At 40.1% G+C, this 22,920-nt stretch overlaps 1 protein-coding gene across 2 annotated transcripts in view; it reads left to right on the top strand.

Annotated features, from left to right (window-relative positions):
* Window positions 1-4,850: 4,850 nt before the first annotated feature.
* The window catches only part of MAP2K2 (mitogen-activated protein kinase kinase 2), a 62,522-nt gene continuing 44,452 nt past the window's right edge, over window positions 4,851-22,920 (top strand). Inside the window, exon 1 of one of the 2 annotated variants that reach the window (XM_075864240.1) lies at window positions 4,851-4,936. The gene's annotated coding sequence lies outside the window, so the exon portion shown is untranslated. Of the gene's footprint in view, window positions 5,068-22,920 lie in introns of both variants that reach the window. The other variant, XM_075864232.1, reaches the window with a different exon arrangement.

Below are 22,920 nucleotides of genomic sequence, written 5' to 3'. Positions count from 1 at the left end.
TAGTAATGTAGTATTGTTATAGTAATGTAATATTGTTATAGTAATGTAGTATTATTATAGTAATGTAGTATTGTTATAGTAATGTAGTATTATTATAGTAATGTAGTATTATAGGAATGTAGTATTGTTAAAGCAATGCAGTAATATAGTTATTGTATTGTTATTGTAATGTAGTATTATTATAGTAATGTAGTATTGTTATAGCAATGTAGTATTGTTATAGTAATGTAGTATTATTATAGTAATGTAATATTGTTATAGTAATGTAGTATTATTATAGTAATGTAGTATTGTTATAGTAATGTAGTATTATTATAGTAATGTAGTATTATAGGAATGTAGTATTGTTAAAGCAATGCAGTAATATTATAGTAATGTAGTATTATAGTAATGTAGTATTATTATAGGAATGTAATATTGTTATAGCAGTGTAGTATTATTATAGTAATGTAGTATTGTTATAGTAATGTATTATTATTATAGTAATGTAGTATTATTATAGTAATATAGTATTATTATAGTAATGTAGTATTGTTATAGTAATGTAGTATTATAGTAATGTAGTATTGTAATAGTAATGTATTATTATAGTAATGTAGTATTATTATAGTAATGTAGTATTATAGTAATGTAGTATTGTTATAGTAATGTAGTATTGTTCTAGTAATGTATTATTATTATTATAGTAATGTAGTATTGTTATAGTAATGTAGAATTGTTATAGTAATGTAGTATTGTTATAGTAATGTAGTATTATTATAGTAATGTAGTATTATAGGAATGTAGTATTGTTAAAGCAATGCAGTAATATAGTTATTGTATTGTTATTGTAATGTAGTATTATTATAGTAATGTAGTATTGTTATAGCAATGTAGTATTGTTATAGTAATGTAGTATTATTATAGTAATGTAATATTGTTATAGTAATGTAGTATTATTATAGTAATGTAGTATTGTTATAGTAATGTAGTATTATTATAGTAATGTAGTATTATTATAGTAATGTAGTATTATAGGAATGTAGTATTATTATAGGAATGTAATATTGTTATAGCAGTGTAGTATTATTATAGTAATGTAGTATTGTTATAGTAATGTATTATTATTATAGTAATGTAGTATTATTATAGTAATATAGTATTATTATAGTAATGTAGTATTGTTATAGTAATGTAGTATTATAGTAATGTAGTATTGTAATAGTAATGTATTATTATAGTAATGTAGTATTATTATAGTAATGTAGTATTATAGTAATGTAGTATTGTTATAGTAATGTAGTATTATAGTAATGTAGTATTGTTATAGTAATGTAGTATTGTTCTAGTAATGTATTATTATTATTATAGTAATGTAGTATTGTTATAGTAATGTAGAATTGTTATAGTAATGTAGTATTGTTATAGTAATGTATTATTATAGTAATGTAGTATTGTTACAGTAATGTAGTATTATTATAGTAATGTAGTATTGTTATAGTAAAGTAGCATTATTATAGTAATGTAGTATTATAGTAATGTAGTATTATTATAGTAATGTAGTATTATAGTAATGTAGCATTGTTAGGGCATGGCCCCACGTGGCGGTTTTCCTCCGCAACTGTCCGCATCAATGCCGCACAGAATCTGCGTTGCAGATTCTGTGGCGGATCTGCCCAAAATGTGCAGTAAATTGATGCGGACTAGCTGCTGCGTATTGCGGTGAAAGTACTTCCCTTCTCTCTATCAGTGCAGGATAGAGAGAAGGGACAGCACTTTCCCTAGTGAAAGTAAAATAATTTCATACTTACCGGCCGTTGTCTTGGTGACGCGTCCCTCTTTCGACATCCAGCCCGACCTCCCTGGATGACGCGGCAGTCCATGTGACCGCTGCAGCCTGTGATTGGCTGCAGCCGTCACTTAGACTGAAACGTCATCCTGGGAAGCCGGACTGGAGAAAGAAGCAGGGAGTTCTCGGTAAGTATGAACTTCTATTTTTTTTGGGATCGGTAGTCACTGTCCAGGGTGCTGAAAGTTACTGCCGATCGCTTAACTCTTTCAGCACCCTGGACAGTGACTATTTACTGACGTCGCCTAGCAACACTCCCGTAATTACGGGTGCACACACATAGTCACCCGTAATTACGGGAGCCCCATTGACTTCCTCAGTCTGGCTGTAGACCTAGAAATACATAGGTCCAGCCAGAATGAAGAAATGTCATGTAAAAAAGCAATACGCATCCGCAGCACACATAACATGTGCATAACATCTGCGGACTTCATTGCAGAATTTAGAATCTCCATTGAAGTCAATGGAGAACTTCCGCAATGAGTCCGCAACCAGTCCGCAACATCCATTGTATGCTGCGGACACCAAATTCCGCACCGCAGCCTATGCTCCGCAGCGGAATTTTCAGCCTCGTCTAAACGAAGCCTACTAAAAAGAAGTGGAAGGCAATGGAGAAACGGGTCCGCTGCGGATTAACGCTGCGGAGTGTCCGCAGCGGAATTCAAGAGCAATTCCGCCACGTGGGGCTTTGCCCTTATATTAATGTAGTATTATAGTAATGTAGTATTGTCATAGTAATGTAGCATTGTTATAGTAATGTATTATTATAGTAATGTAGTATTGTTATAGTAATGTAGTATTATTATAGTAATGTAGTATTATAGTAATGTAGTATTATAGTAATGTAGTATTGTTATAGTAATGTAGTATTATTATAGGAATGTAGTATTGTTATAGTAATGTAGTATTATTATAGTGATGTAGTATTATTATAGTAATGAAGTATTATTATAGTTATGTAGTATTATTATAGGAATGTAGTATTGTTATAGTAATGTGGTATTATTATTATAGTAATGTAGTATTATAGTAATGTAGTATTATTATAGTAATGTAGTATTGTTATAGTAATGTAGTATTATTATAGTAATGTAGTATTGTTATAGTAATGTAGTATTATTATAGGAATGTAGTATTGTTATAGTAATGTAGTATTATTATAGTGATGTAGTATTATTATAGTAATGAAGTATTATTATAGTTATGTAGTATTATTATAGGAATGTAGTATTGTTATAGTAATGTGGTATTATTATTATAGTAATGTAGTATTATTATAGGAATGTAGTATTGTTATAGTAATGTAGTATTATTATAGTAATGTAGTATTATAGTAATGTAGTATTATAGTAATGTAGTATTGTTATAGTAATGTAGTATTGTTATAGTAATGTAGTATTATTATAGTAATGTAGTATTGTTATAGTAATGTAGTATTATTATAGTAATGTAGTATTATTATAGGAATGTAGTATTGTTATAGTAATGTAGTATTATTATAGTAATGTAGTATTATTATAGTAATGTAGCATTGTTATAGTAATGTATTATTATAGTAATGTAGTATTGTTATAGTAATGTAGTATTATTATAGTAATGTAGTATTATAGTAATGTAGTATTATAGTAATGTAGTATTGTTATAGTAATGTAGTATTGTTATAGTAATGTATTATTGTAGGAATGTAGTATTGTTATAGTAATGTAGTATTATTATAGGAATGTAGTATTGTTATAGTAATGTAGTATTATTATAGTGATGTAGTATTATTATAGTAATGAAGTATTATTATAGTTATGTAGTATTATTATAGGAATGTAGTATTGTTATAGTAATGTAGTATTATTATAGTAATGTAGTATTGTTATAGTAATGTAGTATTATTATAGTAATGTAGTATTATTATAGGAATGTAGTATTGTTATAGTAATGTAGTATTATTATAGTAATGTAGTATTGTTATAGTAATGTAGTATTATTATAGTAATGTAGTATTATTATAGGAATGTAGTATTGTTATAGTAATGTAGTATTATTATAGGAATGTAGTATTATTATAGGAATGTAGTATTATTATAGTAATGTAGTGTTGTTATAGTAATGTAGTATTATTATAGTAATGTAGTATTGTTATAGTAATGTAGTATTATTATAGTGATGTAGTATTATTATAGTAATGAAGTATTATTATAGTTATGTAGTATTATTATAGGAATGTAGTATTGTTATAGTAATGTAGTATTATTATAGTAATGTAGTATTGTTATAGTAATGTAGTATTATTATAGTAATGTAGTATTATTATAGGAATGTAGTATTGTTATAGTAATGTAGTATTATTATAGTAATGTAGTATTGTTATAGTAATGTAGTATTATTATAGTAATGTAGTATTATTATAGGAATGTAGTATTGTTATAGTAATGTAGTATTATTATAGGAATGTAGTATTATTATAGGAATGTAGTATTATTATAGTAATGTAGTGTTGTTATAGTAATGTAGTATTATAGTAATGTAGTATTATTATAGTAATGTAGTATTGTTATAGAAGTTCAAACAACTTAATTTATTAACAATAATTTTGTATTGTTTCAAATTTGAAAGTAATGCGGCCTGTCAACTTCCCATTTTTTCCATTTGCTTGCCCGAGTTTGAGACTCCTGGCCTAGAAGCTTCTGAAAACCAGTAAATCCGGTACTAGTGTGGTAGTGTATGTATATAAACTCCAGGTAATAAGTAAATCAGTAATTTATTTCATGGCTACACAGAAGTGTAATTGAGATGTGACCTTGGTATTTTATAACAGTCCATATACTGTATATTTACAGAGGGGCCATTTGTAATACACAGCACAGAATAATAATAATATTAGGCTAAGGAAGAAAAGTCAACATTAACTATTGTATTCATACTGCAGTCTTATAGACAGACATTCACACACGAGAGCTTGAAGAAAATGCCGTCAATAGAACTGGTTCTCTTACGTATCTGTGTGGTCGCAGGCGCCATTATAGCTGCACGCACTAGGACCCAGAAGCCGGAAGAAGCTCCCGACAGTACGTGCGCGCCCCCGAGTGAGATGGAAACACACATCTATATCGTCAGGTAACCAACTTTGGCTCTACACTGCTGTGTCTGGACCGAGCAGGCCTCTGAGCCACGGCCTGTAGTTGCGGCCTTATCTAGTCGGCGGATTATGGACGTGGCTTGACACGGAAGTAGAAGAAGCAGCCCGGGTGAGCGCTTTCAGGCATTCCTGTGTTCTGTATGTAATGGAAGCGCATACATAGATTTCCTCATAAGGAGCGCAGGGAAAGCCGCATATGTGCAATTATCTGCTCTGTGGTGACTGGATGGTAGGAATATGGACGTTATTAAACGGGTATTACCTCAGTCTTTCTTCATATGAAGCACTACTAGCATAACGGGAGGTGTCATTGTTCAAAATGGTGTGAGGGACTGACTGTTCATGTCATACATGGCACCAGACTTTCCCTGGGCCATCACCATAGTCACACTTTCTAATTTACCGAATAATTCATAAACTGTCCATCTCCTTATTGGTATCCAGATTATGAAGGCTCCATGCACACTGTGTATCTTGTTTCTGAGCAATTACTTGCAGTTTTTTTACCCACGGCAGAACAACTTTTTGGCTGCAAGTGACAAGCCAGGGACAGTCTTCTTCCTGCGACAAGCCAGGGACAGTCTTCTTCCTGCGACAAGCCAGGGACAGTCTTCTTCCTGCGACAAGCCAGGGACAGTCTTCTTCCTGCGACAAGCCAGGGACAGTCTTCTTCCTGCGACAAGCCAGGGACCGTGTCACTTCAAATTACCAATCGTGAGCCACAAAAGAAAATATTCTCTTCATCCAAACAGTTATTTTTTCTATTGGGATAATGACCACTAAAGCGACATTTGCAATGATGGGAGTGGTTTTCCGTGTATTCTCATCGTTCTTGTTCCTGTACTTTGGTATAGCAGCATAAATGCTGTTGTTGTAACCAGAAATGCTTGAGAAAAATGTAAATCGTGCGACTTGTTATAGACCAGATCAAATTTCTTAGAAGGTAACTAAACGTTCAACAAACTTCTGATAGGTCATAGTGATATGTCAGAAGTTTTGATTGGTGGGGGTCCGAGCACTGAGACCCTCACCAATCGCTAAAACGAAGCTGCAGACTCGCTCATGCTGAGCTGCTTCGTTTCTGTTCAGGTTTTCTCGGAAAGCCGATGTAGGGGTGTACGGACTTCATAGAAAGCCTATGGGCCCGTACGCCGCTACATCGGCTTTCCGACAAAATTCGAACAGAAACTAAGTAGCTCAGCGCTCACACGAGTGCTTCTGCCCTTTTATTTTAGCGATTGGTGAGGGTCTCCGTGCTCGGACCCCCACTGATCAAAATTTCTGACATATTAAGACATGTCAGACGTCGTTTGAATGTTTAGTTACCTTTTAAGGTCTGAAACGAATAATTACCATAGACATACCATTTATGGTCAGATTGTTAAAAGGTCAAATTGTCCAGCCCCAAAAAATTGATGGCCTATCCTGTTAAAGTGCTGCTACAGTCGTGTCTGTGATTCACAGTGTGAGTAGTAAGGGAAATGAAGGGGAAGCAGCGTTCATATAAGCGCTGCAGCCCCTTCAAAACATGTGATGGGGGGGTGCTGGGAGTCGGACCCCGACTGATCAGATATTGATGCCCTATCCTGAGGATAGGCCATAAATTTTTTGAGGATTGGACAACCCCTTTAATATTTATGATGATGCTCCTTTTCTAGGCCCTAGGAATCTCAGCAGCGTCTGGGCTAGGTCAAGTGTGAGATTGGTGCCGACTGGAGATTGCAGTAGGCAAGGCAGCAGATAGCCAGAGACACTCGCATTCATCAGCAGGACACGTCCACGCTGCCTGCCCAGCCCTAAAAGTCCAGAGCGCAAGTTGGAGGAGCAGAATGCTGACTTAAAATTAGTTATTGTCTATCTGAGGCTCCCAGACATTATCGTCAAATCTTCACGTGTGAAGTCAGACCTTCAAAACCACATCCACGCTTTAGCTATGTTGGGGTGTAGTTATGTGCCGGTTTTATGGTGTTTTTTTTGTTGCGATTTGCGCAAAATCGTGTAAATAAAAAAAACTGCCTGTATAAATACATTTTTTCGGTGGTAACCCTAGTCATGACTGACCACAGCAGTGTCATCGCTGTGGACAGATTGCAGAGATTATAACTTTTCATTTTAATAATTTTTAGAGGTAGGAAATCCCCTTTAATCACCTTAAAGAGGGCCTGTAACCTGTCTTGATATGATACGTGTGAAGAAGGGTCCGTGGGAAAATAGGACGTCCTATTTTTTTCACACGTCACGCATCCCTCCATAGACTCATCTATGGGGGATGCGAGACATCTCATCCCGCAGAGCACGGATGCACCTCGGACGTGTAAATAAGGCCTAAACTAGGGATTAGGCCTTCATAAAACTGGTCCAATAATGCAGCCATATAAGGTATAGTGTCATGGTCAAGCCAAGTCTTTTCTGGTCAAGTCTGACCAGGACACTCTACAGTTCTGTGCTTGCGGAAATGCACCTAAGGCTTCGTTCACATCTGTGTTGGGGTCCCATTCTGACGTTCCGTCTATGGTGACTGAGCTGGTGCCCGTGGTTTCCGTTTGCCTCTTTTGTGCACCGGATCAGTCATTTTGCTGGAAGCAAAAGCGTAGTCTACGGGCCCGGTGCACAAAAGAGGCAAATGGAAACCATGGGCACCGGCTCTGTCACCATTGAAATCAATGTTAATGGAGACGGAAACCTCTGGTCGGTGTCAGTTTGTGTCTGCTCAGGGTCCTGTTCTGACGGAAACCTCAGACGGAACGTCAGAACGGGACCCCAACGCAGATGTGAACGAAGCTTAACCCTTTCACGACCAAGGACGAAAATGCACGTCCTGGTCGGCTGCTAGTTCCCGCACCAGGACGTGCATTTTCGTCCGCATTTCAAACTGTCACTCTGTGTAAACACAGAGTGACAGGCGCTCGCTGACAGCTGTCCTAGACAGCTGAGACATCAGTCTCGCCGGACAGCGGACCATCGCCGCTGCTTTCGGCAGTTAACCCCTTAAGTGCGGCGACGGATTGCCGTCGCCGCATTTAAGTGGTTTGAAGCACATCGGCAGCCCCCACGAAGTGATCGTGGGGGCTACCGATGCTTGCCACGGCAATCGGAGGTCAGATAATGACCTCCGGGTTGCCATGTACGGAAGCCTCGGAGGAACAGCCTCCGGCCGTTCCTCCTCTGCTTCCTGTCAGTGTGACAGTCACGTCACAATGACAGTTAGAGTACATCACACTACATGTGTAGTGTAATGTACTCTAGCAGCGATCAAAGCTGCAAGTCTTAGGCTATGTTCACACGGAGTATTTTGGGGGAGGAATATCTGCCTCAAAGCTCCAAACGGAATTTTGAGGCAGATATTCCTCCCCCAAAATACTCCGTGTGAATAGCAATTATCGCGCCGTTTTTCGCCCGCGGCCATTGAGCGCCGCGGGCATAAAACACGCTTTCTCCTGCCTCCCATTGAAGTCAATGGGAGGTCGGAGGCGGAAGCGCCCGAAGATAGGGCATGTCGCTTCTTTTTCCCGCGAGGCAGTTTTACTGCTTGCGGGAAAAAGACGCCGACGCCTCCCATTGAAATCAATGGGAGGCGTTCTCGGGCCGTTTCTGCCGAGCTTTGCGACGCGGTTTCCGCGTCAAAAAACTCGGCAAAAGACCCCGTGTGAACATAGCCTAAGTGTCCCCTAGTGGGACAAGTAAAAAAAGTAATAAAAATATTTTAAAAAAAGTGTCAAAATAAAAGTTATAAGTTTTATATAAACACAAAATGCTTTTTTTCCTATAATAAGACTTTTATTATAGAAAAAAAATGAACACGTTAATAAAGTACACATATTTTGTATCACCGCGTTCGTAACGACCCCAACTATAAAACTGTAATGTTATTTTCCCCGCACGATGAACACCCCAAAAAAAATTAATAAAAAACGACTACAGAATCACAATTTTTTTGGTCACCACCGCTCCCCAAATAAAGAATAAAAAGTGATCAAAAAGTCGCATGTACCCGAAAATAGTACCAATAAAAACTTCTATCCGTCCCGCAAAAAACACAGCTTTTTTGACTAAAAAATAAAAAAAGGATGTCTCTCAGAATATGGTGACGCAAAAATTTTTTTTGTTTATAAATAAGTCATTTTATTGTGCAAACGCTAAAAAAAAGGACCAAACCTATATACATATGGTATCGCCGTAATCGTACCGACCCGCAGAATAAAGTAAAAATGTCATTTATAGCATACGGTGAGCGCCGCAAAAAGAAAACCTAAAAAACGGTGTCAAAATTCCTGTTTTTTGCTCAGGATTGCAAAAAAATGGAACAAAAAGTGATAAAAAAAATAATCGCATGTACCCCAAAATGGTACCAATGAAAAGTACAGATTGTCCCGCAACAAATAAGCCCTCACAGGGCTCCGGTGGTGAAAAAATAAAAAAGTTCTGGCTTTCAGAATATGGCGATGCAAAATGTTCCAAAAGCGGATAAGATCGGGCGCCATTTATCAGTGTGACACCGGGCACATATCTATGAATTATTATTTATTTACCCCATTATCATACCCTCTTATTATACCCTGATGTACCCCGCACAGATTATATATACCCTGATGTACCCCGCACAGATTACATATACCCTGATGTACCCCGCACAGATTACATATGCCCCCCACATTATAAACTGAAATACCAGCGAAACCCAAAACAGAAAGACTACCAAGCAAAATCTGCGCTCCAAAAGCAAAATGGCGTCCCTCCCTTCTGAGCCCTGCAGCGTGCCCAAGCAGCAGTTTGCGCCCACACATACGGCGTCGCCATACCCGAGAGAACCCGCTTAACGTTTTATGAGGTATTTGTCTTCTGTGGCACACACTGGGCACAACATATTATGCACTAAAATGGCATATCAGTGGAAAATTGCAATTTTCACTTTGAACCATCCGCTGCGCATTAACCCCTTTGCGCACTAGGACTTAATTGCCCGTCATGGGGCGGCGGTTGATGTATGGAGCCGGCTCACGTTCTGAGCCCGCTCCATACGCTGTGGGTGTCGGCTGTGTATTACAGCAGGCCCCCTCGGTACTAACGGACAGGAACAGCGATCGCTCTGTTACAGAAGCCTGTAAGAATAACAATATACTGCAATACATTAGTATTGCAGTGTATTGTACCAGCGATCCAATGATCGCTGGATCAAGTCCCCTAAGGGGATTGATTAATAAAATGTGTAGAAGAATTATAGTTATTAGTAGTGAGAATTTTTTTTTTTTAAAGTTAAAAAAACAAAACATCTTTTCGCATTTTTCTTCTGAAGTAATGTCAAAAAATTGGTATCGCTACGTCCGTAAAAGTCCGAACTATTACAATATACCATTATTTAATTTGTACAGTGCACACCTTAAAAAAATTTAATAATTGAAACCGCCAAAATCGCAGTTTTTTGTTTTTTTTTGTCACCTTCGCTCTAAAAAAAAAATGTAATACAACTTTTTAATCACTTTTTATGTACCAAAAAATGGTACCAATAAGAACTGCAGCTCCTCCCGCAAGAAATAAGCCCTCACACCGCTCTATTGATGGAAAAATAAAAAAGTTATGGCTCTTGGAAAGCGGGGAGTGAAAATCTAAAATAAGAAAGCAAAAACTGGATCAGTCCTGAAAGGGTTAATTCATTTCTAATGAAAAAACGTATGACCCCATGTGGGGTATTTCCGTACTCGGGAGAAATTGCTTTATAAAAAATGGTTGTTTTTTTCCTCCTTTATCCCTTGTGAAAATGAGAAAATGCAACATTTTAGTGGAAAAAATGTTGATATTAATTTTCGCGCCCTAATTCTAATAAACTCTGCAAAAGACCCGTGGGGTGTAAATGCTCACTATACCCCTAAAAAAATTCCTTGAAGGTTTCTCCAAAATGGGGTCACTTTTGGTGGGTTTCCCCTGTTTTGGTCCCTCCAGTGCATTGCAAATGCGACATGGCACCGAAAACCATTCCAGCAAAATCATAAATCCAAATGGCGCTCCTTCCCTTCTGAGCCCTGCTGTGGGTCCAAACAGCAGTTTATTACCACATATGGGGTATTGTTGTAATCGGGAGACATTGCTTTACAAATGTTGGGGTGCATTTTCTTCGTTATTCCTTGTAAATAATAAAAATTTCTATGTTTCAGAAAAAAAGTAAATTGTAATATTTACAGACTAATTCCAATATATTTAGCGAAAAACCTGTGTGGTTAAAATACTAACTATACCCCTAGATAAATACCTTATGGGGTCTAGTTTTCGAAATGGGGTCGTTTATGGGCAGTTTCTATCGTTCTGGCAGCTCAAAGCTTCTCCAAATGTACATTGGGGCCTAAAACATTTTCAAGCAAAATATGAGTCCTGAAAGCCTCCGGGTGCTCCCTTCCTTTGGGGCCCTGCCGTGTGTCCAAACAACGCATTAGGGCCACAATGTGGGTATTTTTGAAAACAGGAGAAAGAGGGTGATAGATTTTGGGGTGTGTTTCTTCATTTTCATGTTCGCTTTACAAAGAAATTGGTCTTCAAACAAATTTATGAAAAAAGTGAAATTATTTTTTTTTTCACCTGATATGCATTAAATTTAGCAAAAAACTGTGAGGTCAAAATACTTACTATACCCCTAAATAAATACCTTATGGGGTCTAGTTTTCTAAATGGGGTCGTTTATGGGGAGTTTCTATCGTTCTGGCAGCTCAACCTCTCCAAATGGGGCCTAAAACATTTTCAAGCAAAATATGAGTCCTGAAAGCCTCCGGGTGCTCCCTCCCTTTCGGGCCCTGTCGTGTGTCCAAGCAATTCATTAGGGTCACAATGGGGGCATTTTTGAAAACCGGAGAAACGGGGTGATATATTTTGGGGTGTGTTTCTTCATTCTCATGGTCACTTTATACAGAAATCGGTCTTCAAAGTGATACTTTTATGAAAAAAGTGTTTGTTGTTTTTTTTTCACCTGCTATGCATTAAATTTAGCAAAAAAACTGTGGGGTCAAAGTACGCACTACACCCCTAGATAAATACCTTAAGGGGTCTAGTTTTCTAAATGGGGTCATTTATGGGGAGATTCTATCGCTCTGGTAGCTCAAAACCTCTCCAAATGTACAGTGGGGCCTAAAACATTTTCAAGCAAAATATGAGTCCTGAAAGCCTCCGGTTGCTCCCTCCCTTTCGGGCCCTGTTGTGTGTCCAAGCAATGCATTAGGGTCACAATGGGGGCATTTTTGAAAACAGGAGAAACAGGGTGATATATTTTGGGGTGTGTTTCTTCATTCTCATAGTCGCTTTACAAAGAAATCGATCTTCAAAGTGATACTTTTATGAAAAAAGTGAAATTATATTTTTTTACGCCTGCTTTGCATGAATTCTTACAAAAAAACTGTGGGGTCAAAATACTTACAACACCCCTTAATAAATACCTTAAGGGGTGTAGTTTTCAAAATGGGATCACTTGTGGGGGTTTCCACCATTCTGACACCTATGAGCCTCTGAAAACCGGGCTTGGTGCAGGAAAACAAAATGTACTTCAAAATGTATAAAATGATTACTAAATTTGTAAGTCTTCCAAATTGCTGCAAAAAAAATTTTTATTTTCAAAAGTGCTGCCAAAATAGAGTAAAGAGATGGAAATATATATTTAAAGAGGCTCTGTCACCAGATTTTGCAACCCCTATCTGCTATTGCAGCAGATCGGCGCTGCAATGTAGATTACAGTAAAGTTTTTATTTTTAAAAAACGAGCATTTTTGGCCAAGTTATGACCATTTTTGTATTTATGCAAATGAGGCTTGCAAAAGTACAACTGGGCGTGTTGAAAAGTAAAAGTACAACTGGGCGTGTATTATGTGCGTACATCGGGGCGTTTTTACTACTTTTACTAGCTGGGCGTTCTGACGAGAAGTATCATCCACTTCTCTTCAGAACGCCCAGCTTCTGGCAGATCACGCTGTGACGTCACTTCCCCAGGTCCTGCATCGTGTCAGACGAGCGGGGACACATCGGCACCAGAGGCTACATCTGATTCTGCAGCAGCATCGGCGTTAGCAGGTAAGTCGATGTAGCTACTTACCTGCAAACGCTGATGCTGCTGCAGAATCAACTGTAGCCTCTGGTGCCGATGTGTTCTCGCTCGTCTGACACGATGCAGGACCTGTGAGTGACGTCACAGATCTGCACTGCCAGAAGCTGGGCGTTCTGAAGAGAAGTGGATGATACTTCTCATCAGAACGCCCAGCTAGTAAAAGTAGTAAACACGCCTCGATGTACGCACATAATACACGCCCAGTTGTACTTTTACTTTTCAACACGCCCAGTTGTACTTTTGCAAGCCTCATTTGCATAAATACAAAAATGGTCATAACTTGGCCAAAAATGCTCGTTTTTTAAAAATAAAAATGTTACTGTAATCTACATTGCAGCGCCTATCTGCTGCAATAGCAGATAGGGGTTGCAAAATCTGGTGACAGAGCCTCTTTAATTAGAAAAATATGTACATATGTGACATATTGCAGTTAAAAATAGGTAAAAATGATAATTTTTACAAAATTTCTAAAATTTCTCTATTTTTTTATTAATTTCTGCAAATCGTATCAGTCTACTTTTACCACTAAAATAAAGTACAACATGTGACGAAAAAACAATGTCAGAATTACTTGGATATTCAAAACTTTCACAGAGTTATTCTCTGATAAAGTCAGACATACCAGATTTGACAAATCTGGCTTGGTCATTAAGGTACAAACATGCCCGGTCATTAAGGGGTTAAATAGAGTGGATTTACGCTAATGGGATATGTATCCCTTAAAGGGGTTTTCGCATGAGGGACATTTATGACATATCCATTAGATATGTCATAAATGTCAGATAGATGCGGGTCTCCACTCTGGGAACCGCACCTATCACAAGAACGGGGCCCTTAAATCCCATTCAGCCACTGAATAAGGTGTTTTCCAACCATGAAAAACGTTTTATTGTCGTGCGTTACGTAAACAGCGTAATTTGTTGAGCTACGCAGTTTCCGTAACTCCAATAGTAGTGAATGGCAGTTACAGAAGCAGCGTAGCATGTGAATTACGCTGTTTCTGTAACTACCATTAACTTCTATGAGACTTACGTAAACAGCGTAGCTCAGGGAGTTGCATTGCTTACGTAACTCAAGACCATATAACCTATATCGTGGACGGAAATTAACCTCATTCAGCCGCAACACAGAGTGGCTGAACGGGGTATAGGGAGCCCCGTTCTGGAGACGGATAGATGCGGGTCCAAACTCTGGGACCCCCACCTGACATTTATGACATATCCTGTGGATGTCATAAATGCCTTTAGTGTGAAAACCCCATGAAAATGAACGGGAAAAAAAATACACACACACAATGTACCGAAATTATAAAAAAATAATTTTTACAAAACGAAAAACAATCAACGGATCCCTTATTACCCACCCACCATAATTTACCCCTATTTTATTAATGTCTTTAAAACGAGCCCACACAGAGCTAAACTAAAAATTGTAGTAACGAGGGGAGGTGGTAGGGTGGTATGGGAAAAAGGAATGAAAAAATTGGGCACCAGTAGTGGGCAGGGGAGGATCTGGGTAAGGGGCAGGAGTGGTAAGTGGTTGGCTCTGGGTGGCGGTGGAGACCGCGCCAGAAATTTGGGCCTCATGGAGCCCTAAAGCCTGCTGGAACTTGGTGATAAGTCCACCCAGTTCTGGCAGGGCAGGGGCGTTAGAGAAGTCTTCCGCCACGGTGTGACAGTATGACATAAGTTGTCTTGCCTTTCCGTTGGCATCTGGCGGCAGGAAGATGTTACATGTTTTTTTCAAAACGGAACGACGGTTCCATGGGGAAGCAGGGACTCCTAGTATAGTGCGACACCCCCTGTAGCTAGCACCACCATGCCTTTGTAGCTGTGTTGGTGCCGACCTGTGGCTGGGGATTCCGCTCCAGGAGGAGCCCCTGTCGTCGCTATTCATATATGGACCGTGACTTCAGTGGCTCCCTCTAGAAGCGGAGTCCCTGGCCAGAGCATCCCAAGATCTCTGGCCGGGGACTCCTGTCTTGGGAAAGCCCTTGACATCCCTGTCAATATATGGATGTTCCCGGCCAGAGGGTCGGCAACGCTCTGGCTGTGGATTCCGCTCCTAGAGGGTGCTACAGTGGTGGGGGGTGTTGTACTATATGGCGGGTTGTCGCAGTATCTGCATGGTCATTGTGAAACACTTTATATATGGGCACTGTCTACAGTAGGCACCGTCTGGTCATAGTAGGCTTTTTTTGGAGGCGTTTACGCCCAGATGGTAAAAAAAAATAAATCTATTTATTTATTTTTTTGGGCAAAATCGCCCAACCCTAAGGGTATGTTCACACGTACACGTCTGATACGCCTGAAATTACGGAGCTGGTTTCAGGAGAAAACCGCTCCGGAATTTCAGACGTAAAGGCAAGTGCAGGCGTTTTTCTCAGCGTCCATTACGGACGTAATTGGAGCTGTTTTTCTATGGAAGCAATGGAAAACGGCTCCAATTACGTCCCAAGAAGTGACAGGCACTTCTTTGACGCGGGCGTCTTTTTTACGCGCCGTCTTTTGACAGCAGCGCGTTAAAAAAATGACCGTCGGCGCAGAACATCGTAAAGCCCATTCAAATGAATGGGCAGATGTTTGCCGGCGCGTTGGAGCCGTATTTTCGGACGTAATTCGAGGTTAAAATGCCCGAATTACGTCCGTAAATAGGGTGTGTGAACCCAGCCTAATTCAGACACCTAATAGGTACCTTCTTGTGTTTTTTATTTTTTTTTACAAGTTTGGAAAACCCCTTTTAGGCCATGTTCATGTAGCAAAAAAATATTCATTTTTTACATACATTCATACAATACAACTTACCTGTCATAGTGCCGTGTCAGAAGTTTTGATCGGTGTGGGTCCGAGCACTCTGACCCCCACGATCGTGAAAATGAAGTGGCAGAAGAGCTCGGGTGAGTGCTGAGCCGCTTGTTCTCCAATAAGGCTGGGCTCACACGACCTATTTTCAGTCGTAAACGAGGCGTATTATGCCTCGATTTACGCCTGAAAATACGGCTCCAATACGTCGGCAAACATTTGCCCATTCATTTGAATGGGTGTGCCGACGTACTGTGCCGACGACCTGTCAAACGACGACGCGTAAAATTACTGCCTCGTCAAAGAAGTGCAGGACACTTCTTTGAAACTTAATTTGAGCCGTTTTTCATTGAATTCAATGAAGAACAGCTCAAGATTACGGGCGTCAATGACACCTCGCAAAATGCGAGGAGGAGCATTTACGTCTGAAACGACGGAGCTGGTTTCTCCTGAAAACCGTCTGTAATTTCAGACGTAAAAGCCAGTTATCGTGTGCACATACCCTAAAATCCGAGCAGTTGGTCTACAGGCCCAATAGAAAGACTGACATGTCAGAAGTTTTCTGAAGGCTTAGTTAACCTTTAACCCCTTCCCGCAAAATTAAATCGGTATTGCAAGTAACTTAGTGCAATCTGACATAACGGGCTCCTCCTGAAGATGAAGCGGGCACAGGAGCTGTGCTCGCTTCATCTTCAGTGGGTGTCCACTGTAATACACAGCTGACATCCCGCTGCAACGGCGGCGATCGCACTTACTGCAGATCGCCACCGTTTAACCCCTTAAATGCGGCAATCAATAGCGACTGCCGCATTTGTGACAGAGGGAGGGGGCTCCCTCTGTACCCCCCCTGCGAGCGCTGATGGTTGCTATGGCAACCAGGAAGCCTAGCAACGGCTTCCTGGTTGGCCAGGTATAGAAGCTTATTGACCAAGGCAGGACCTAATAGGCTCATAGGCTAACTGTCAGATGAAGAATGACCGTTAAAATACACTGCACTAAATAAGTAGTGTAGTGTATTGTACCGGGGATCCGAAGACCAGTTCTTCAAGTCCCCTAGTAAGTGTAAAAAAAAATGTTTAAGATAAATAAATAAACTTTTATAAAAACAATAATTGCCCCGTTTCCCTGATCCAATTCTTTAACCTCTTCTCGCTCTGCGCCGCAACTGTATGTCCTGCAGAGGGTTTGCTTCCCGCACCAGGACGTACAGTTGCTAAGTGTTCCCGGCGTAGACTGTCTTAACGGACAGTGTCCGGGAACCGGGAGGTCAGCTGTCCCCAACAGCTGACACTCCAGTCTTGCCGGTCAGCGGACCATCGCCGCTGATTTAGGCAATTAACACTATAAATGCGGCGACCGATTGCGATTGCCGCATTTAAGGGGTTTGAAGCACATCGGCAGCCCCAACAAAGTGATTGTGGGGGCTGCCGATGCTTGTTGTGGCAATCGGAGGCCAGACAATGACCTCCGGGTTGCCATGTACGGAAGCCTCGGAGGAGCAGCCTCCAGCCGGTCCTCCGAGGCTGCCTGTCAGTGTGACTGTCACTTCACAATGACTGTTAGAATACATTAGAAGTCTAAATGTCCCCTAGTGGGACAAGTGAAAAAAAGGTAATAAAAATGTTTTCAAAAAAGTGTCAAAATAAGTTATATAAACAAAAAAAGCATTTTTTCCTATAATAAGACTTTCATTATAGGAAAAAAATGAACACGTTAAAAAAAAGTACACATATCTGGTATCACCCCGTTCGTAACGACCCCAACTATAAAACTATAATGCTATTTTTCCCGCACGATGAACACCCCAAAAAAAAACAATAAAAAAACTACACCAGAATCGCTATTTTTTTTTGGTCACCACCCCTCCCAAAATAGAGAATAAAAAGTGATCAAAAAGTCGCATGTACCCGAAAATAGTACCGATAAAAACTACAACCCATCCGGCAAAAAACGAGCCCTTACACAGCTTTTTTGACTAAAAAATAAAATAGTTACGGCTCTCAGAATATGGTGACACAGAAAATAAATTATTTTTATAAAAAAGTGATTTTATTCCGCAAACGCTGCAAAACATAAAGAAACCTATATACATCTGGTATCACTGTAATCATACCGACCCGCAGAATAAAGTAAAATTGTCATTTATAGCGCACGGTGTACGCCGCAAAAAAATAAACTAAAAAACATTGTCAGAATTTTTGGTCACCCGGCTTGCAAAAAAAATTTAATAAAACGCATATACCCCAAAATGGTACCAATGAAAACTACAGATTGTCCCGCAACAAATAAGCCCTCACACAGCTCTGGTGGAGAAAAAATAAATAAGTTCGGGCTCTCAGAATATGGCGATGCAAAATGTGCAGATTGTTCAAAAAGCGGATAAGATCAGGCGCCATTTATCAGTGCGACACCGGGCACATATCTGAATTATTATTTATTTACCGCATGATTATATCCTCTTATTATGCCCTGATCTACTCTGCCCAGCTTACATATGTCCCCACATTATAAACTGAAATACCAGCAATACCCTAAACAGTACTACTACCAAGCAAAATCTGCTCAAAAAGCAAAATGGCGCTCCCTCCCTTCTGACCCCTGCAGCGTACCCAAACAGAAGTTTGCGTCCACATATATGGCATCACCATACCCGGCTTAACGTTTTATGAGGTATTTGTCTTCAGTGGCACAAACTGGGCACAACATATTATGCACTAAAATGGCATACCAGTGGAAAATTGCAATATTCACTTTAAACCATCCGCTGTACATTAACCCCTTTGCGCACTGTGACTTAATTGCACGTCATGGTGTGGGGGTTTATATATGGAGCGGGCTCACGTGCTGAGCTCGCTCCATACGCTGCGGGTGTCTGCTGTGTATTACAGCGGACACCCTGGACTAATGGACAGGAACAGCGATCGTGCTTTTACTGAAGCCTGTAAAAATAACAATATACTGCAATTCCCCTAAGGGGACTAATAAAGTGTGTAGAAGAATTAAAAGTAGTAGTAGTAGTAGTAGTAGTAGTAGTAGTAAAAAACAAAACCCTTTTCCCCTTTTTCTTCTAAAGTAATGTAAAAAAATAAACAAAATTGGTATCGCTACGTCCGTAAAAGGCCCAACTATTACAATATACCATTATTTAACTTGCACGGGGAACACCATAAAAAACGTAAATAATTTAAACCGCCAAAATCGCTATCACCTTATCTCTCAAAAAAAAATGTAACACAACTTTTTTATCACTTTTTATGTTTCCAAAAAATGGTACCAATAAAAACTATAGCTCGTCCCGCAAAAAATAAGACCTCCCACCGCTCAATTAACCGAAAAATAAAAAAGTTACGGCTCTCAGAATGTGGTGAAACAAAACAATTTTTATTTAAACAATTAGATTTTTCTTTGTAAAAGTAGTAGAATATTTAAAAAAATGATATAAATTTGGTATCACCGTAATTGTATAGAGCCGCAGAATAAAGTAAAGCTTTCGTTTTTACCGCACGGCGAAAGCTGTAAAAATGAAACCCCCCAAAAACATTTTTTTTTTTTTGTTTTTTTTTTTCCAGTTTCAGCCCGCAAATATGTTTTCCAGTACGTTTTATGGTACCTTAAATGGTGTCAATAGAAACTACAACGCCTCCCGCAAGAAATAAGCCCTCACACCGCTCTGACGGAAAAAGAAAAAAGTTATGGCTCTTGGAAGGCGGAGAGTGAAAAACGAAAATAAGAAAGCAAAAAATGGATCAGTCCTGAAAGGGTTAATTCATTTCTAATGAAAAAATGTATGACCCCATGAGGTGCTCCTTTGCTTCTGAGGCCGGTGCTTCAGTCCACTGGCGCACTAGGACCACATGTGGGATATTTCTAAAAACTGCAGAATCTGGGCAATAAAATATTGAGTTCCATTTCTCTGGTAAAACCTACTGCCTTACAAAATTTTTTTTATTCGAAATGAATTTCGGCAAAAAAAATAAAATTCTTAAATTTCACCTCTACTTTGCTTTAATTCCTGTTAAACGCCTAAAGGGTTAACACTTTGTGAATGCTGATTCGAATACCTTGAGGGGTGCAGTTTTAAAAATGGGGTGATTTTATGGGGATTTTCTAATATATAAGGCCCTCAAAGCCACTTCTGAACTGGTCCCTGAAAAAATGGCCTTTTGAAATTTTCTTTAAAATATGAGAAATTGCAGCTAAAGTTCTAAGCCTTGTAACGTCCTAGAAAAATAAAAGTACGTTCAGAAAACGATGCAAACGTAAAGTAGACATATGGAGGATTTTAATTAGTAACTATTTTGTGTGGTATTACTATGATTTACACGCAGATACGTTTAAATTTAGAATCATGCTAATTTTCTTTACATTTTGGTGTTTTTCCAAAATAAATACCAAATTTATCGACCATATTTTCACTAACATAAAGTACAACATGTCTCGAGAAAACATTCTTAGAATCGCTTGGATAGGTAAAAGCATTCCGGAGTTATTACTACATAAATTAACACATGTCGGATTTGAAAAAATCGGCTATGTCCTGAAAGCCAAAACAGGCTGGGTACTGAAGGGGTTAAAATTGAAAAATAACGGAAAAAAAAACCTATATATAATAGGTATCGCAGCGTTCGGAAAAGCCTGAATTATAAAAATGTCATGTTGTTTTTTCCGCATGGTGAACACCATAAAAAACACTCACTGCATTTCTTTTTTTGGTCATCTTGTCTAAATAAAAATGTAAAAAAAAAAAGTACCCACAAAAACTACAGTTGGTTACGCAAAAAACAAGCCCTCCCACATCCATATGACCTGAAAAATAAAAACTTTATGGCTGTCAAAAAATGGCAACACTAGAACATGATTTTTATTTTTTAGAAAAGAGTATTTTTATAGTGTGAAAGTAGTAAAACGTACAAAATGTGTACTTTTTTTTTTTTTTTTTTTTTATTATCACTGTAATCGTATTGACCCGCAGAATAAAGTTAACATGTTGTTTATACTGCACGGTGAACACTGTAGAAAAGGAAAAAATAAAACCGTGCTAGAGTTTGGTTTCTTGGTCTCCCAAAAATGGAATAGTGATAAAATCGAATCGCGTGTTCGCCAAAATGGAACCAATAAAAATGACAGTTCGTTCCACAAAAAACAAGCCCTCACACAGCTCCGTCAATGGAAAAATAAAACGTTATGACTCTCAGAACGCAATGATGCTAAATGACGGCCCAGACTAGTTTTTTAGGTCCTTTAGTTTTTCACTAAAAACCTCACATCATCATTTGCTAGACCCCACAGGTGGACCCTGTAGATTTAGCGGAGATGAGGAAACTTTAGGACCTTGTGCTGTTTATAGGACTAGTGAAGAAGTCAAAGATTAGGCAATACTGGAGCGCAGATATTCTGTACAATACCCAAAAAACCCGGCCTGTGCATAAGATTGGTTCAAAGCGTACTACACCAATCCATAGATTATTAATTTTATTATTCATTCACCCCATTATTCATTCACCCCATTATTACATCATCCTATTATGCCCTGATGCACTCCCCGCCCGGCTTGCATACACCCTGATGCACTCCCCGCCCGGCTTGCATACACCCTGATGCACTCCCCGCCCGGCTTGCGTATACCCTGATGCACTCCCCGCCCGGCTTGCGTATACCCTGATGCACTCCCCGCCCGGCTTGCGTATACCCTGATGCACTCCCCGCCCGGCTTGCGTATACCCTGATGCACTCCCCGCCCGGCTTGCGTATACCCTGATGCACTCCCCGCCCGGCTTGCGTATACCCTGATGCACTCCCCGCCCGGCTTGCGTATACCCTGATGCACTCCCCGCCCGGCTTGCGTATACCCTGATGCACTCCCCGCCCGGCTTGCGTATACCCTGATGCACTCCCCGCCCGGCTTGCGTATACCCTGATGCACTCCCCGCCCGGCTTGCGTATACCCTGATGCACTCCCCGCCCGGCTTGCGTATACCCTGATGCACTCCCCGCCCGGCTTGCGTATACCCTGTTGCACTCCCCGCCCGGCTTGCATATACCCTGTTGCACTCCCCGCCCGGCTTGCATATACCCTGTTGCACTCCCCGCCCGGCTTGCATATACCCTGATGCACTCCCCGCCCGGCTTGCATATACCCTGATGCACTCCCCGCCCGGCTTGCATATACCCTGATGCACTCCCCGCCCGGCTTGCATATACCCTGATGCACTCCCCGCCCGGCTTGCATATACCCTGATGCACTCCCCGCCCGGCTTGCATATACCCTGATGCACTCCCCGCCCGGCTTGCATATACCCTGATGCACTCTTTCCCCCCCCCTCGCATATACCCTGATGCACTCTTTCCCCCCCCCTCGCATATACCCTGATGCACTCTTTCCCCCCCCCCCCTCGCATATACCCTGATGCACTCTTTCCCCCCCCCCCCTCGCATATACCCTGATGCACTCTTTCCCCCCCCCCCCTCGCATATACCCTGATGCACTCTTCCCCCCCCCCCCCCTCGCATATACCCTGATGCACTCTTCCCCCCCCCTCGCATATACCCTGATGCACTCTTCCCCCCCCCCCCCCCCTCAGCTTGCATATACCCTGATGCACCCTGGTGCACTCAGCCCAGCTTACATATACCCTGGTGCACTCAGCCCAGCTTACATATACCCCCACATAAGCTGAAATATCAGGATAAAACCCAAACAAAACTACCGAGCAAAATCTGCGCTACAAAGGCAAAATGGTGCTCCTTCTGAGCCTGGCAGTGTTCCCAAACAGCAGTTTGACCACATATGGAATATTACTGTACTCTGGGGAGCCCGCTTAACAATTTATGGGGTGTGTGTCTCCAGTGGTAAAAGCTGAGCACAACACATTGGGCACTGAAATGGCATATCTGGAAAAATGGCAATTTGAAATTTGCAACATTTATTGTATACTAACTTTTGCCAAACACTTGTGGGGTCAAAATGCTTAAATGATAAAATTCCTTGAAGGATGTAGTGTCCAAAATGGGGTAACTTTTCGGGGCTTTCCACTTTACTGTGGTACCTTCGCTCCATTCAACATGGTGTCAGAAAACTAATCTTG

The sequence above is a fragment of the Rhinoderma darwinii genome, chromosome 1 (assembly GCF_050947455.1).
Source record: "Rhinoderma darwinii isolate aRhiDar2 chromosome 1, aRhiDar2.hap1, whole genome shotgun sequence".
NCBI classification, from domain to species: domain Eukaryota; kingdom Metazoa; phylum Chordata; class Amphibia; order Anura; family Rhinodermatidae; genus Rhinoderma; species Rhinoderma darwinii.
Note: the sequence above shows the minus strand (reverse complement) of the source record. Positions and strands in the feature narration are given on the sequence as shown.